Source organism: Opisthocomus hoazin, chromosome 27, assembly GCF_030867145.1.
Source record: "Opisthocomus hoazin isolate bOpiHoa1 chromosome 27, bOpiHoa1.hap1, whole genome shotgun sequence".
Lineage (NCBI taxonomy): Eukaryota > Metazoa > Chordata > Aves > Opisthocomiformes > Opisthocomidae > Opisthocomus > Opisthocomus hoazin.
In genome coordinates, this window is record NC_134440.1 from 9,564,727 (window position 1) to 9,581,602 (window position 16,876).

General features: G+C 45.6%; 1 long non-coding RNA gene across 1 annotated transcript; it reads left to right on the forward strand.

Annotated features, from left to right (window-relative positions):
• Positions 1-13,397: 13,397 nt before the first annotated feature.
• LOC142364563 (uncharacterized) lies at positions 13,398-16,042 on the forward strand. Its single transcript, XR_012766290.1, has 3 exons — positions 13,398-13,492; positions 13,793-13,877; positions 14,430-16,042. It is a non-coding gene; the product is annotated as an uncharacterized LOC142364563 (long non-coding RNA).
• The last annotated feature ends 834 nt before the right edge of the window (positions 16,043-16,876 follow it).

Consider the following 16,876-nt stretch of genomic DNA (forward strand, 5'->3'; position numbering starts at 1 on the left):
AATCTCCCAGGTTTTACGAAGTAATTAGTTGGCTTGAACATTTATGGCACTTGGGCAAGCCTTAAGTGTCTCTTATCACCACCATGGCAGCAATAAAGCACTCCAGAACTACTGTGTTATCAGACTTTGAGTGTCTTCATACTTCAAGGATGAATTTCAAAATTCTAAGAGACTTTGTAAAGTCTCATTATCATTAAAATCTCCATTCATCGCAGTCTTCGCTTACATGAACAAGAATTCCTCACACCAGGGCTTTATGGAGGAAGGCGTGACTATACCTAAAAATGTTTGAAAGTTTGAACCATCAAAGCCCTGCTGTAGTAACAGGAGTCTGTACAGGGCACCAAAGTTTGGAGAACTCTTGAGCACCCAATTAGATCAGGATCCTAGCTGAAAAAGGTAATGTACTCATAGTGCTAAGCACACCAATTTGCGGCAGATATGTAGTGAAGCAACGTGTGCTCGCGGTCTGGTTTTATCCCCAGATGTGTAGATTTGTGCGTTTTCAAGGTAAGTGCTTGAGAGAATCCTTGAGCTAAGTACATGACACAATGAAGTGCAGGATCTGTCTTTGGGGACTGTCTGTCCGTCTGCTGATCAAAGTGCCGGCTGATGTGTGGCTGTCCAGGAGTTCCACCATTACACTCTGGATACGTTTACATGCAGAACATTTTTCTGAACAAGTGGGCTGTCTGAGGATGTCTGCTCGCACAGGTCCCCATGATCTGTGTCTTTTAAAGAGTTTAACTTCAGAAGTTCCAGTTGTTTAGTCCTGAGTATTTTGAGCATTACAATTGTCAGGAGATACATGTCATCAGCATAGGAACAACAACCCAAGCCCTGTCTTTCATAAATCTCTCCCGAGAGCAGCTTAGAGATGCTGAGAAGCACTGGAGTCAGAACTGGCCTGGGGAAAATTCATACCCAGCCGAAGCTCAGGCACATCAGCCATCGTGGTCACGCGTGAGCACTCGGTCAGCTGTGATCAAAACCAACTCACAATGGCCCCAGGTGTATCAAGTGTGGCCTTCAGACGATATTGTTACATCCCAGCACCGATAAGGAACGATCTCTTCCTGCCCTCCCTGCCCCAGCCCCGTGGAATTTGCTGTAGTGTGTGTGCGTTTGTCGTTCATGACTTGGTAGTCAGCTGTCCTGTAACTGTGCTCTGCTGCGTTCTAACGTGGCCTCTCACGTTTTAGTCAAAGTTCAGCAGTGAACGTAGGTGTTAGTTCTGCTGCCTGCGTGACGTGGTGTGGGAAAAGATTCCGTATAGTTTGAACTGTGTGAGCAGTAGGCTTCTGAGGAAGGTACGTGTCCTGTGAAACCATGATGCTTCAGGCTTTAGGATCTACCTGACAGCAATAAAGAATATTTTTTCCTACTTTGTGGGTTGCTAGTTAACTACCTCTGAGATAATACTCTCAAACATCTTTTAGGAACAGTACTGTGTAAAATATAAAAAAAAGCTGATGTGACTAAATAAGTTCTTTGATAGAAGTTACAAGATGTTCACCTGTGCATTACTTTATTTTTTTAAGTGTTCACCTGCTCTCTGGAAGATGCCGGCGCATCAAAGTTTTGCTTTATTTGAAATCTAATAATAAACTGAAGTCAAGGCCATGTTGTAGATTAAGCTTTCTTTTTGAATGACAAAATTCTGCTTCTGAGGATGGGAAGCTGTTAGGTTTTGAAGACTTACAGCATGATGCTTTTGAGTTTATGAATTTCTGAGTGTATGATTTCTTCAGTATCTTTTGAAGTCTTTTTACAAGGCATGATGATTCTTGTTTCTGTCTTCAGGGCTCTTCTCACTGAACAGAACCTGATGCTTGTAATTATGAAAGTAATACTAGTATTGAATTTTAAAATGTTTCAATGTAAGCTATTGCCAGTGACTTTCCATTTTAATGGTTTCTGAAGATGGGAAATGTGACTTTGTTACTGTAACTTCACCTATGCCATTAAATAACTAAGCATGGAAACAAGTGGCATTATAAACTATTAAAAAAATCTTCACAGACGTGGACTTTTTAAAAATAAAAGCTGTGTTATTTGGACATGGAGGTGAACCATGGCTTCAGAATAATATACGCACAAGCAATGGAGGTATAGCAAGAAGAGGAATGCTCTATTACTTTTCTACCTCCTCGGTAAGGAGAGAAAGTGTATGATCTGGTAAAGGCTTTTGGAGCAAGTTCTTGAGTCAATTTTCCTTATGCAATGGAAGAGTGCAATTTTAGGGAACTTGTTCTGTTACCTGTTACAGCGAATGAACGTTAGTATTTTTTTCTCCCTTCAGTTTTGGATCTCTATGGCCTACGCTTCCCCCCCGCAATAAACTAGCTTATCTGCATTGTATGGATCATGCTTTAATTTAAATCTAACAGCAAACTAAAATGTCAAATACAGAAATGGGGTTGTAAGCTAATGGCTTACGGACATATGAAAAGATAATTTATTCGCTTTCTAAATCAGGTCTGCAATAACTTGAAAGGTAGAAATTGAAGGGTTATTTCTTGCAGGAGACATCAGCATCAGCTGAGGCAACTCACGGGGCCTGAGCTGCTGCTGTTTTGTCCACAAAGACGAAAGAGCAACTTTTTTTGTGATTTAAATAATACAAATATTCAGCATTTAATTGTTAACTTATAGCGTACAAAGTCAGAGAACAGTGTTGGGCCTGTCACACAGGGCAGAAGCCCTTTAGCAATTTTAACTAACACTAATCCTTAATTACTAGGAAATCAACAGCTATTTGTCTATTGATTGCCATTTTCTGGCTTGCTTGTGTGACTTTATCTTAGTTCCACATCTAATCCATCATGGCCTGAATTTTATTATGGACTTGAACTGCATTGGTCAATCTTCATGAGCTGACTGGCCTGTAGGATGATATTAATCATTAAGGTTGGAAAAGACCTCTAAGATCATTGAGTCCAGCCGTCACCCCAACACCCCCAGGCCTGCTAAACCATGTCTTTAAGTACCACATCCACACGGTTTTGAACCCCTCCAGGGATGGGGACTTCACACTGCCCCTGGCAGCCTGGTCCAATGCCTGACCACTCTTTCAGGAAAGAAATTTTTCCTGATATCCAATCTGAACCTCCCCTGATGCACCTTGAGGCCATTGCCCCTCATCCTGTCGCCGGTTACCTGGGAGAAGAGCCCAGCCCCCCCTCACTCCCCCCTCCTGGAAGGGAGCTGCAGAGACCGAGAAGGTCTCCCCTCAGCCTCCTCTTCTCCAGACTGAACCCCCCCAGCTCCCTCAGCCGCTCCCCATCAGACTGGTTCTCCAGACCCTTCACCAGCTTTGTTGCCCTGCTAAATGTGATATCAGTAAATCTTATGCATGGAAGCTGGGTCTGTTAAATAAAACTTTTCCTTACTTGTTTTGGTTTTTTTAAAGCACTCGGCCATCTGCAGTTTAATGATATCGCGTCGGTGGAGCAAACTGTACCGCAGAACGAGCTCCTGTGCTGGGACCTCCAGTTGCCCTGTCGCCTCCAGACTGTGTCGTACACAGCCGGACAGGCTCTGTCGGCAGCGGGAACGTGTTCCGCAGCCTGTCCTGACACCAGACCTTCAGGAAGGGGCCATGGATTAATGCCTAGGGAGGTTTTAGTTGGCAACCTGTATCGATGGTATTTGCTTATGCTAATTGCACAGTCTAGACAGTAATGATTAACGTTGTGTATGATTTCTGTGCCTGATCTTTAACTGAAAAGACTTAGTCGTCACTGCCTTCGGTTTTCTTCATGCCTACACAGTTCATTAAGGCATTCAAATGTGGATTTTGGGTGATGACCTAATGAAAAGAACACCCAATTCTGGAGCTTCCTCTGCTGCACAGCAGCTAACAGAACTTAAATTTTACTGCTGAATAATCCTCCTGCAGTAACTCCGGAAGTAATAGGAAGTGTGTCAGGACTAATAAATCTGAGCTGTTCGTCTGGGCTACAGCAAGTGGTTCTCTGGGACTCCTGGCAGAGTGCCTTGCAGCAGCGTGGCATCTCAGGCAGTGGCTACGTGGCGTGTGTGCATACGGAATTATGGTTATGATTCTGAGCTTTCATCAGCTACCTTTATTTCCTGGATTAGAGTCAGGATTTTTGATCATCTTAGGAGCAATTGGTTCCCGTCACCTGTGCTGTTGGTCTGCCTGATGGAGCAGATGAAGCAGACCTGTCCACCAGAAGGACTCGGGCTGCAGCACGGAAGAAGGGATGTGGCTTGTAGGCAGTGAGGGCTCTGGGTGAAGGAAATTAGGAATGTCCTGTTTTGGCACAATATCAAGTTATGAAGATTTTGCAGGTTTTTATTACTCATAGTGGAAGTGCCAGTTTTGGAACGTATTGAACTAACCACTGTGATTTGTCAACAGAAGCAATTACTACGTCCCACGAGGTTACTGTTCTCTGGCCGTCAGGACTTGTTTTGCTGGCATGTTTGTTGCTTGACTCTGGGCCATATTTAGTTCTGAGACTTGAGGTTGGATTTGCAGGCCTGCTCCTGAAAGGGAGCTTTTCGGTCACTGTAAAATGAGCATGCATAGCACAGAAATTCCTACTCAAATCGTGTAATCTCTGCGGTCCTGTTGCGGTGGTGGTTTGTCAGAATCGTTGTTCCTCGCTTGCTGAGACTGCTACCAGAGAGCAAAGTGCGGCTGCTATCAGTGTTTCCTGGGGACTTTTGTCTCAGTGGAGTGTTCTGTTCTCATGCTTTAAAGATAATGAAGTGAGTCATTGTCTTTACATCTCATGTGATTTATTGTAGACACACGTCGCTAATGCTTTCCGAAGGGAGGAACCAAACAACAGGTCTTTTGTTCAGACTTGTGGTTTTGAACTAGTACGCAGGTTGGGGGTTTGCTTGACTAGGGAGTTGCTTTGATTTGTTTTTTTAATCTGTGTACTGAGAACACTTCAGCAGACGATGGAGCTCATGGGAGCTTTTTGATTATTTATTTTCATAGGTGTACTTCTGCTTTGGCATCAAGGATGAATAGATTCATCAGCACCTTTTAGTCTATATGGATACGTCAGTGTTTTATTCTGCTACTGAAAGTGTGAGGCTTATCTGCACTGGGTGCAGATTGGTGGCTCTGATAAAGGAGTAAATCTGACATCTTGGGCAAAAAATGTCACCTTGTGAAGCTTTGGGAGTGTAGAACACTTCCTAGACTGACCATCAGTACAAACTGTGCAGTAACATCTCCAACCCATTCCGTCATTAGCATTTGATGTACATTTTTATGACCTAGGTTCATCTTTTGTCGTGAAGATGAGAAGGTGGAGTTATAACAAGAAGTAAAATAAAAAGAAAATGCAATTTAGGCATTTGTCCTGCCTCAGAGGATGTGTTTGTAGGGGCAGGTATCAAACCGCTGCCAGGTGCAGGGTGGGATGTTTGAAGGAGGAAGGAGTCCTGCGAGCTACCGAGGAGCCTGAGTCAGATGTAGACACACTCGTGCTTGAGCAGAAAATACTGGTAATCCCCGCTAGACGCTCCATGGTGACAGAAGTGCTGAGCCATTCTTCAGCGGCCAGAGGGAGAACAGGACCGTTCTCCACCTCCCATAATGACCGCGTTTCTCAGTTATAAGCCCTCCTTGCCCACACTGGCAACTCTTTTGCTGGTCCATGTTTAATACCAGTGAGAGCAAGTCCGTGGAGCTGATGACCTAAACATAACTGCCTGTTTTTATTCTTGCTCCAAACCAAGAGTGACAGTAAGTTTTTAAGCTAGAAATGTTACAGTCTTTAGCTGTTTGAAATGCTGGATATGCCTGCTGTATTATAGATGAGGGTGAGAATTCCGGGGCCCACCATGTTAGCTCATGGAATAAACTGCATGGTTCGTACAGGGAGAAATCTTTCCTGGTGCTGAAGGCTGTGCAACTCCCATGGACCATGAGGAAAACAGAATTGTATGTATTTTTTTTCTCAGAATACCTGTATCACTGGCATGTCTGTACTAAGTATGATAATAACTGAATCTTTGTTTCCTGGCTGTAGGCGGTGCTGGGACCCAGTGCACTGTTGGCTGTATGCATTAATGCCAGGTAGAACTGCAGTGAACTTTGGAATGAACCAGTTTGAGATGGAGAGGTTTGGGGTTCTTCTGGTTGGTTCTATGTTGAAATTCCTCTCTTGTGTGAGGAGATGTTTTCTGCCAGATTGTAGCAGATTGTACTGGCAGTACTGCGTGGCAGGACTCATGCAGTGCGTTTTTAAACTTTGCAGAGTGAAATGTGGTCAGTATATTCATTGTCTGAAAAAGAAGATGAGCAGTGAGGTGATGTAATCTAATATTATGTAGGGCAGAACATGAGGATTTATAGGAAGACTTTGTGCATGACTGAATAGTTAATGTACAAAAGTAAATCTTGGGGGAAAATTGTCCAAGCTTTGCCACAATATAAGGAGCTGTGCTGGCTATCGCAACTTGGGAACAAAAATTTGGAGTTTATGATAGTGCTGAGCAGTAGCTTATCAAATCTTAGACATTAAGAACAAAAACAGAGGACATAAAACATTATGCTGCTGGTTTTGTAATGGCAGTGGTTTGCCTGTGCTTGGGATGCCGATGGCATGCAGTTCTCTGTTCCTCTTGTCTTGGCGAGGACGTGGTAGGACTTGGAAGGGGCCTGAGGCTGGTGACAGAGATGATCAAAAGCAGAGCATAGCTTCCACAGCAAGAATGACGGAATGGGCTGGGACTCCTCAGCCTGGGAGAGATGATTTAAAGCAGATGCCAGATGTTTACAGAATCTGAAGTGGCGTGAAGCGGCTGGATGGGAACTGGCTGTTCACTGTCTCTTCCAGTGCTACGCGAGCTCGGGTTTGCGATGAAGCGATGCAGAGCCAGCTCCAAAGCAAGCCGAAGGAGGTGCTGATTCTTGCAACAGGCAGTAGAGCTGGGAGTCTTGCTCGAGGATGCTGTGGCTGCAGAAAGCTAAGGGGGGAAAAAAAGGAGGCTGAGCCAGTATTTGAGAGCTGTTTTGAGAGTTTCCAAAGGATGAATCATGTCAGGCTTGGGATATTCTTGGGGCTGGCTGGCAACTGAAGCAGAGAGAATTGCAAGGGAGCGTTCAGTCCCGCCTCTTGCTTCAGCGTTTGCTCGTAGGCACCGTTGGGGACAGGGTACCGCGCCAGGTAGACCTGTGTGTGCTTATTGCCAGATGGTACCTTTCTGATAGACTTCACACAGCTGCTTTTTCACTGTCGCCTGGTTTTCTTCTCTCTGCGGGCTGCGTTTCGCTGAGGTTGTCTCTGCCTGCTGTGAGAGCTGGTCTGGACTCCCTCTGTGGGCTGCCCTTGGGGATGCCCGTTGTGCTCTGACAACAGGCAGATTCTCTCGATGACTGGTGTGTCCTCGGGCTGGTGGCACCCACGCGGGGTGCCAGGGAGTTGGGTCTGACCTGCCACTGGTGGGAACCGGGCAGCCCCTGGGCAGCTGTCGGGGTAACCGGGTGACTGAAGAAGCTGCTGCGTGTTGTACTGATCCGAGGGCCTCGCTTCTGGAGGGATGGACTTTTTTTGCTAAGACAGCGTGTTTCAGTCCTTAATTAGTCTCTCTGGGTGTTGAAGTTAATGAATCAGCTTTGACTTTCGAGTGACTTTCAGAGAAATGCTTCTAGACTTCAGCATGCTATCTGCTTCTTTTGAATGGTAAGATGTGTTTCTTAGTTAACAGTATTCTTGATCTAGGTATTTAAAGTCAAAATAAACAGCTTTTACTCTTCCCCCCTGCCCGCCTTGCAAGAATATCTATTTTGAATCGGTATCAGTCAAACTAACAAGAACATTGGCGTTTGTATGTTTTAATGAGGCCTTGCAGCTTGCTGTAGAAGTTTCCAACATACCCTAATTTTGGGGTGACTCAAACTGAGCACCATTTGGAATTGGAATGAGACCTTTCATGGGAATGAAATAAAACTGCCGTCATGTCCAGAGTTATCGTCAGTGATTCCTGCTGTTCCCCCTGCACCGCCAGCCGAGCTCTCCTAGAGTGAGCACAGTTAGCCTGCTCCTGCGCCCAAGTCATTCCTGCCAATACCATGGAAATGTCATTAGGCACTTTTTCTATAAACAATCTCATTATCCACTATGAGGCAGACATCAAGAAATTAAATCTGTGAATTCTCTGCCACATCAATCAATTAAAACCAACTATTTTTACTACAGTCTGTCTTATTAATCTTTCTTTGTTTTCTGTTGGAATTCTGTATTCAGGATAACTGCCGTTAGGAGCAGCAAACACCTGCAGGCAGCTGTGAGAGCAAGCAGTGCCTCCAGCCAGCACCTGCCTGCTCAGCTGCAGCGCGCTGCCGGCGTTGCCTACTGCCCGCCAAGCGGGTGCTGCTGGCACCCGGCGCCGTGGCTGGCCTCTGCGTGTGCTTTGTTTTCCAGTTCTTGCAGTACAGGTGCCTGGTTTTCCAATAAGACTCTATAAAAACCCAAGGCCACTAATTCCTGTGTCCATGGGAGGAGATGAGCTTCCTGCTCAGAATCTCTTTCTACTTAGAGAAAGAGAATGGTGTCTTGAGTGCGAAATGGCAGCTGTGAATTGTACCTCCTTGCTCAAATACCTGCTTCATGTCAGGCATTCATTTCCAATAAATAGGTTCTATTTAATGCATGTTCTGAATCCGTGGAAATAAGAAATGGGGGAAATGATTTTCGCTGCTTACTTTTGTGTCTTTGTAACTAGAAAACGTAATAATAAACTTCATAATCGTGTCTCCAAACAGGGTTTGAAGCAACTTGAATACAGAAGCAATATTTTTCCGTATCTATTTGTTGAGAGAACATGAGGATATGAACTGTGGATTATAAATGTTCTTCATTAATTCCTTGAAACTGTGCTAGAAAAAGTGATATTTCTGTAGCACTGAATTTGAGAAATCTCAAATGAAACCCTTTATGATGGGTGGTGTAGATGAGCTTACTCCGTCATTGACTTTTTTGGGGGGTGGAGGGGAAGGTTTAAATAAGTACAGCACTTGAGAGACTCTAAAAATATGTTCCTCGAGCTCCTGGACATGTGTATGTATTGAAAAACATAGCATAGTGAGCAGTATATTTGTAACTAAAATTGCTGGATAACTTTGTCTTGTTGAGGAAGCAAAAGTGCTACAAACTGTCTCGCATTTTTTTAACCATTTTTTTTTCTTCTGATACTTGTTTTAGTAATGAGAAAAGGTTTCTCCTCCAGATAAAATGTAAATATTTTGATGACAAATGCAGCTTTCTCTGCCTACTGGAATGAATATATGCTGTTTCAAACCTTTTATTTACATGGCTTTGTATTTCCTCACCTGAACTCTATGACTGTTGTTAGATAACCTCCTTCTGTTTTAAGAGGAACTTTTTATTGATGTGCTAAACATCTCCTTCCTAGCTTAATTTGTATGAAAGTTTGGGAATACATCTTCTGGGATGCCTGCTGTCCTGCAACGGGTTATTGGTGTGTCCGTCGATGCCTGGAGCTGGGGCCAGCTGCCCGCATGGAGGGGTGTGTGGAGCCCTCCCGACAGCGCATTCCGCTGGGAGAAACACCGCTGGAGGGGGGATTGCCCCCCTTACCTGTGCCACATTCTCAGCGTGCCACCTGGGTGGCAGCTGGCTGTTTATGGTGGAAGAAGAGAGAGCTCTGTTAGCTAAGGCGATGCTTGCGGAGAGCTGTCGTGTCTTACCGGAATGCACTGAGCAACCGAGCAGTTACCACATCTGAAACAGCCGCGGGGTCTCTCAGCAGCGGGCAGGGGATGCGCCTGGACCCGCCTGGCCGCTGAGCTGCTGTCCGCGTTGGCTACGCCCCTGAGGCAGAGCCTCGCTGAAAGCCGCAGTGCCAAGCAGGCTGGGCGACAGGGTCCTGCGTTCTTTGTGTTTTGCGAGGTGACGCGCACGTAACCGAGTCCGTATGCCTGCGATACGGTCACCTGAACCTGCAGCAGCCACATCAGGCAGGCGTACAGCCCACAGGCAGCGAGTCCTGTGGCCGCACGCAGCCGAGGCTGGGCGTCCGTGAGAGCAGCCTCAAGCGAGCAGCGTGTGCGAGCACTGCGGTGGGCACGGCCGTGAAGGAGAAATCGGGCAAACCCTCAGCGCTTGCGAGCTTTTTACACACTGCAGGTTTCAAAGCTCCAAAGGGAGCTGTTTGTTTTTCACCTGAGTGTTTCAGGAAATTTTCCATTTATTTTCAGCGGACGTTTAAGTGTTTTGGTAGAAAAATAGTACCGTCGTTGAAAGGGAAATGGATGTGTTGCCCTGTCACTGCTGCTTACCGGGAGCGCTGAAAATGGCAAAAGTGCAGAAAGAAAGGCGTTGTGGGGCAGAAGGAAACCAGGGGAACGGGAGCCCCGCGAGACGCAAAGCAGCTGCGACGCCGGCTCTGCGGTCTCTCTCGCGCGGGAGCAGGTGCCTGTGCGGCACGCGTCCAGGAGCCAGCGGAAGCGGGGACAGGTTTGTTACGGGCATGACAGCGCTTGTCTGTGTCCTAGAAGTGTGTACAACAAGTAGAAGTGCTTTCAGAAACATTTCTGAAGGAAAAATTGTGATGGAAATATCTGCTCGCAGTGAGCCAAGCCTTGGGGCGAGCAGGTCTGAGCCGAGCAGCAGCGAGCTGCTCAGCTTTGCCAGACGTCGCTGCCCTGAAGCCGTGATCCATGCTGAGAAACCTGACTGTGTAAAAAATGTCTTCTGTGACATTGTTCTGTAGACTGATGTCGAAGTGATGTTACCGTTAACAGGGAAATAACTTTCTCACTTCAAAAAGCCCCAGCAACTGAAGCAGAATCAACTCTCAAGTGTATTTCTTGAAATATTCCCGAAAAGAACTCCACAACTGAAGTTGGTTTGGACTGTTCAAGCCAATGTCTCTAAAAACCTTTTGCTCCGAGTGTTCAGTCATCTCTGGACATAGTCCTCTAAGTCTAAGTTATGGGTTTTGAAAATATCTGAGCACAAGAATTGTGAAGTTTCTGATTTGGCTTGGGAAGAAGGTTGCATGGTTCGAAGAGATTCTTGTGCGGTCACTCCGAGTTGTCTTTACCGGACGTCTTCCCTAATTTATAGCAGAGTATTTACAGCAGGGTGCCTGTCTTTACTCCTCACTCCTAGAGATGCTGGGGCAAGTCTGCTTTGTCTGTGAGGTCAGCTGTGCACCCAACGTTGGTCTGCACTGCTGCAGTAGTAGTTGTAGAGTAGTCGGTACTACTGTAGTAGTTGTAGTTTGAGCCTAGAAACTGTTGCATGAATGGAAGTTTAGAAGGAGCTGACTTCTGAGAACTGCTCAGAGGAGGGATGCTGAGGATGAAGAGGAGGAGGAGGCAGTGCCAGCTGTAACCTGTGCAGAACTGCTCTGGATTGGTGAAGGCACCGGTGTCTGCCGTGTAGCATCACAGATGTTCAGGTCAGCTTGGGATAAAAGGCCAAAAATCTCTCAGGCCTAACTACAGTTGTGTAGTTGATATAATAACCATCATCCAAGAAGTAATTACAATTAAATTTGTGTTTGCAGAGCACAAAGATTCTAGGAGAGGCTCAGCTTGCCTTTTCTTTTGAAAGACTTCTGACCGTTGGCAGAACTCCCCTGTCTCTGCGGAGTCACTCGCTGGTGCTCCCCTGGGACGCGGCAGCAGCCTGGGTGCGAGGCAGAGGTGCCAGCAGAAGCTTCTACTTTGCAGAGCAAAAATGGTAGCGCGGGCATTGGTGCTGCGTTGCATTAGAGGTTTAAAGCTCAGTAATAAATTTAATCCACTACTGTCAGCTACAATGATTGGTATGATGACAAGGAGTAGGACAAATTGGGGAAGATTTCATGGTGACAAACAACTGACAACAGTATGAAGGATTTTTAACTTAAATGCTACTAAGGATGTCTTCCTAAATAGTAAAGAATTGGGCTACTAATCCAGTTTTCTTCATTCACAGACTAATAAAAATACAGGGAGCAAGCAACAAACTTGTGGAGGAGAAGGTGATGAAACCCGAAGCAGAGCTTACAGCCATCTCTGGCAATATACTGGCTGCTGGACCTGCAACTGGTTTTACATGAGCATCTAGAAGAGGTTAACGTCTTTCCTCACAAGATGAATTGCGAGGCTTTTGATCTCAGACACACTAATAATGACTTTTAACCTATTTGCAACGTTTTTTTCAACAATACTTGATCTAGCTGTTGAACTTATTCCATGCTGTTTTATTTCGTGCGTAATTACCTCACTTTGATTTTTCAAATATGCATTTATGGGCTTACGTGTGGGTAAATACTGTTTTCAGTGCTGTGCCAGGTGATGAAACATTTACATTGTTTCCATTGGTATTATTTCATGAATACCTGAAAATGTTACTTTCCTTTTAGTTACGCAATTGTACCTTAAGATTTGAAATCTAAATTAGATCTTCAGGTATAGCATTTCCAGTGCGATCAGTTTTTGTTTTTCCTATTCTCACTATAAACAAAAACAGACAAAAAGGAAAAAAAAAGGCAAGTGTAAGAATTATTGATGCCTGGAAGAAGCCCCTGCTGACACAGGCAGGTGACTGGCTGCCCCAGGGCACCCGGGAGCCGGTGGGTGCTGCGGGAAATGGGAGCGATCTGCACGGCAGCGTCTCTGGGTGCAGTGTGGACTCGAAAACCTGCAGTAGGAAATTCTTTGCCAGAAGGTGATTGCTATTTCTCGTGAGCTTTAAAATGAGGTTATGTCCATTCTGGTGACAAACACTGTGTCGTCACTGCGTGTGAATGAATCGTGCTCCAGTTGAATTTCGATGTGGTGTTTCCAGCTGCATCTTGCTAGAGCCCCTTGCAGCTTAAATGGATGCTGGGTTTCCTTCCTCTCTTACAGAGCATCGTAATCTTGCTGTGAGCTTTTAAAGTAGCTGTTGTATCTTAGCCAATGGGTTGGCAAAATTTTAATAAGGAAAAGTATCTGCATCTTGTGAAAGCACATCCTGGGGAGAAATTCCTGAATGTGAAGCAGTTGTTACTGTCATGGGGGGTTATCCTGAACACCTTTTACGTCTCAGACTGAAAATGATGAAGGAAAAAATATCCGACTTCATTGCAAGCTCTGAGTGCAGTTTTGATGGTTTTGTATTTGGTATTCAGAAAGTAGTGCTAGAATCCTACCACCGAAATAAAAAATGTGATAGGAGGTGGGGAGAGAAGCTCTGCTCTGACACAGGCCCATGAAACTGCAGTGAGTGATGGAAGAATGCCAGTAACGAACAGAAATATCCATGGACACCCCCAAAGACTTAGTATAAATGACAGAGGTGATATATTCTGCTATTCTGTATACTTTTGAGGGAGAATTTATTGTACAATTACTGTGGTTAAGAAGATTACCAGGCAGCTGTAAAATCCTGCACACGCTCAGTTGTCTCGGATCTTCAACATTTTTAGAAAGACGCTCTGAGCTGAGCTCTTCATTCCCTCGACGTGCATCCCGAGGAAGCCCTGAGTATATCAAGTGCAGGTCAAGGGGTTGTTTTGTGTGTGGTTGTCTGGGGAGGGCATGTGCGTCTGGTGGTAAAGTAGCAGAGAGAATTTCTTATTTGCCTATTTATATGATAAAGATATCACAGAAATCGATACGTTCGTGGTGGTTTTTCAGGCCTGTGACAATGCAATCTAGAAACTAATTTCAAAATGCTGAAAAGAACAAGGCAGAGTCCCAAGGATGGGCACGTGTCTCGAGAAGCAGGAAGGTTTGGTTGGAGGGAAGCACGTTTGTTCACTTTTTGCTTCTAACATGTTGCTTTTATCCCCTCCGTAGGCAACGGGACTTGTAGCAGCAAAGACCTGAAGCAGGGCGTCAAGCCCGGTGCGTCCTGGCAGCGGCTTGCAGCGCGGTGTTGGAGGTGAGGCGTGAGGAGTCGGTGGGCAGGGGGGCATCGGCGCTGGAGCCTGCGGCAGAGTCGCTCGGGCTGCGGAGGTGGCTCTGCCTCCCCTCGCGTGGCTGCTTACGGAAGGGTGCGAAGGGCCATGTTTCGACTCCTCTGCACTGCGGAGTGGCTCTGGTAAAAGAACATTGATAGCAACGCTCTCTGCAGGAAGGAGAGACCTCTCTGCCTTCTGATTCAGAAGGATTTGTCAGAGATGTATTTCGAGCCCCCAGGCACGCACACTCAGTTCTTACAAAGCTCATGTTGCTTTTCTGAACGCTTGCAGTCGTTATTTATAGCAGCGCTTCGAAGGGAAGTCTCAAATCCTGTAACTGTGTGCTCGTTCCAGAGAATCTAAAGCCTGACTGGTTTGTCACGTTTTCTTACTTGGGGCAAAGCTGGATTCCAGAACTCTCTGGACAGTTTTAAAACTTTAACTCTTTGCCTGCTGAGCTTTGCTGTTGAGATCCTGACTGCAATATGTTTATTTCTGTGACGTGTTTTCTTTCTCCTATCTTGCATTGGCAGATGAACCTGGGCTGCAAGATGCCTCTTAGAAAGGTGACTCGGATGCTTTGGGGACGGGAGCTGCCAGGAGTGAGAGGACGTCGCAGCAGTGCACAGATAAAAAAGGAGAGCTGTGAATAACGGCTAAGGAGCCCACTTTGATAGGTGTTCCTGGCGGTGGGGTACTGGAGATCCCCACTGCAGTTAACGCTTTTAAACTACGGAGACATGTGGTCTGCACTTTATTTATTATTGTATTTCTGTCATTAGAAACTTGTGGTGATGTTGCTCACTTGTTAACATAGGGATTCATCAAAGTGAGGGAGTATTTTAAATGAGAGTCCGGTGTCTTTAAATATAATGCTACTTGTTTTAATTGTTTCTATCTGCCGTGGAGTCGTCTGTCGCATTTCTTATTGCCCACGTGGAAAACCATAGAACTTATTGTAGCACATGAAATTGTACAGTGGGTAACTCAAGGCCTCCTCCATTCTGTTTGCTGAGTCGTTCTTAGCTTGGTAGGCAGCAGCAGGGGTCATTTACATACAATTACTTCTTTTTCATTGACACTTAAAACTTGCCTGACCATGCTGTTTCTTTGCAATGGAAACATTGACTGTCTTGACCAATATCAAATAAGCAAACTTTAAAATCCTACAGTTACTCGTGTTAAAAATGCTGAAAGAGAATCAAGTATGAGACTAAATTAAAATTGCCGTAGCCAGTCTTGCCTGAAACCTCCGTGGCTCAGTGCAGATGTTTGGTTAAGAAGACATCAGCTTGGATGCCACATTTCTGATTTCTTATTTTCAGAGTAGCTGGCTAGAGAATCACAGAATCACAGAATAGTAGGGGTTGGCAGGGCCCTCTGTGGGTCACCCAGCCCAACCCCCTGCCGAAGCAGGGTCACCTACAGCAGGCTGCACAGGACCTTGTCCAGGCGGGGCTGGAATATCTCCAGAGAAGGAGACTCAAGCTACTTTAGCTTTAGGTGAGTGTTTGCAGTATAAACTTAATTGCTGTGTATGGTGTAGCGGTGGTGATGATGAGCTAAACAACCTGCAATTCCAACTTCCATAGCGCGTGGGAAGAGCTGCAGATCTCTGTGTGTTTCCTTCATACAGCTGCCTTCGTTTCTGTCGGGCTGTTACCATTTTATCTCCTGCTTCTTCTGGCGTGTGTTAAAAAATGCTGTCTTTCAGGAAAAAAAAAACCGACAGGGGACTTGGAATGGGCCTGTTGCCATCTCCAAAAAATATATTGAATGCATGCAGTAAAAGAGGAGGAGATGCAGCTAGAAGAGCAGAGAGTGAAGGAGGTGGGAAAAAGGACAACAAGGAAGAGGCTGCCTAATAATGGTACTGTGTGTAGAAAATAATGTTCATACGGTTCTGATGTTTATATACAAAGAGGTCTTGGTCTAGTCTGGTATCTTACATTTTGAATAACTTTCCTTGAAATCGTGTACTGTAGGTAGATTTACATTGTACTGTAATCACTACAGAAATTGCACCATTGTGTAAGGGTGAAGTTGCCTGTAGCAACGGTTCCTTTCCTTCTGTTACGTCTCCTTCCCCTCGCACTCCCTTGCTCTGGAAGAAGCTCCACGCAGCAAAACAGGCAGACAGAGACCATCAAAGAAAAAAAAATACGACCACCACCCCCCTCTGGTATTGTGTCTATTCTTTATACAGTTTCTTTGTTACTTTAGATCTCTGTCCTCAGACTGGAGCCAGCTTCTCGCCTGGCCTGAAATGCTGAAACTGCCATGTTTTGTTACATGGGTTTGGGTTTTTCCACCCCACCTCTCTGGGAGCCGGGATCCTGCTCTTCAGGGGTCGTTGCCTGGGAGCAGTGCCACGGGTGCAGGTTCTACAGAGATACAAGGCTGCTCGCTTAGAGGCCTTTGGGTGGTTTTGGCAGAGCTGACCAAGCAGATGTGTGAAGGACAGGATGTAACGTGGCTTCAGCGTTGTCAGAATCGTACCTGGAAAAAGAGTGCACTGGGGAGAAACAGAGTTGAAGGCTCTTGTTGTTCTATGCGGTGTTGCCATTTAGCGAGCGGGTTGTCACGGGCTTCAGCTCCGTGCGTACATTCTTCGTTTAAACTTCAGTTTCAGATTACTCTTCATATTCCTTCAGGCTTTTTGGAGTATTTTGAACAACGACTTTTTAGAACTTGCTGAAAAGCATTCTTTCTGACCTGTTTATTGGCAGGCAAAGCGGTTTGTTCTGTAAGTACTTTTTTGGGGGGTGTAAAGCAGGTTCTGTTCGAAGAGGCTGGGCTAAGAGCTATAAGCCACACAAAAACGTATATTTGAAGAGGGATGCATTTCAGCGCTTCCATGGATGTTTAAATAGATGCATTGTCGTATTTAACCGGTACAGTGCAGCGTGTTCTGAACTCAAAGGTGCTTACAGCAAGCTGGCTCTGCTGGCGCTGCTGCCGTCCTTCTGCACATTCAGCG